This window comes from Papio anubis, chromosome 13, assembly GCF_008728515.1.
Source record: "Papio anubis isolate 15944 chromosome 13, Panubis1.0, whole genome shotgun sequence".
Lineage (NCBI taxonomy): Eukaryota > Metazoa > Chordata > Mammalia > Primates > Cercopithecidae > Papio > Papio anubis.
The window spans coordinates 106,255,126-106,256,181 of record NC_044988.1 but is presented as its reverse complement, the minus strand read 5'-3'; positions in this window follow the sequence as shown (position 1 = coordinate 106,256,181).

Sequence of the window (1,056 nt, the reverse complement as noted above, 5' to 3'; positions counted from 1 at the left end):
GATCTCCTGACCTCGGGATCCGCCCGCCTCGGCCTCCCAAAGTGCTGGGATTACAGGCGTGAGCCACCGCGCCCGGCCCTAAGTAGAATTCTTATGATTAGTAACCTCAAATTTTAGTCATGAAGATCTTCCTTTCTTTTTTTCTTTTCTTTTTTTGGCAACATCTTAACTTAAGCATACCCTGATAAGTGATCAAGACATTTATTTATTTATTTATTTATTTATTTATTTATTTATTTATATGTATGTATGTATTTATTTATTTGAGATGGAGTCTTGCTTTGTTGCCCAGGCTGGAGTGCAGTGGCGCGATCTCGGCTCACTGCAACCTCTGCCTCCCGGCTTCAAGCAATTTTCCTGCCTCAACCTCCTGAGTAGCTGGGATGACAGGCACCTGCCTCCACACCCGGCTAATTTTTGTATTTTTAGTAGAGACGGGATTTCACCATGTTGGTCAGGCTGATCTCGAACTCCTGACTTTGTGATTTGTGGGGAAAATAAAGAGAGATCAGACTGTTACTGTGTCTATATAGAAAGAAGTAGACATAAGAGACTCCATTTTGTTCTGTATTTGAGATGCTGTTAATCTGTAACCCTATCCCCAACCCTGTCCTTGCAAGAGACATGTGCTGTGGTGACTCAAGGTTTAACGGATTTTGGGCTGTGCAGGGTGTGCTTTGTTAAACAAGTGCCTGAAGGCAGCATGCTAGTTAAAAGTCATCACCATTCTCTTAATCTCAAGTACCCAGGGACACGTACACTGTGGAAGGTCGCAGGGACCTCTGCCTAGGAAAGCTAGGTATTGTCCAAGGTTTCTCCCCATGTGATAGTCTGAAATATGGCCTCATGGGAAGGGAAAGACCTGATCGTCCCCCAGCCTGACACCCGTGAAGGGTCTGTGCTGAAGAGGATTAGTACAAGAGGAAAGAAGGCCTCTGGGCAGTTGAGATAGAGAAAAGCATCTGTCTCCTGCCCGTCCCTGGGCAATGGAACATCTTGGTGTAAAACCCGATTGCATGTTCTATTTACTGAGATAGGAGAAAACCACCTTAGGGC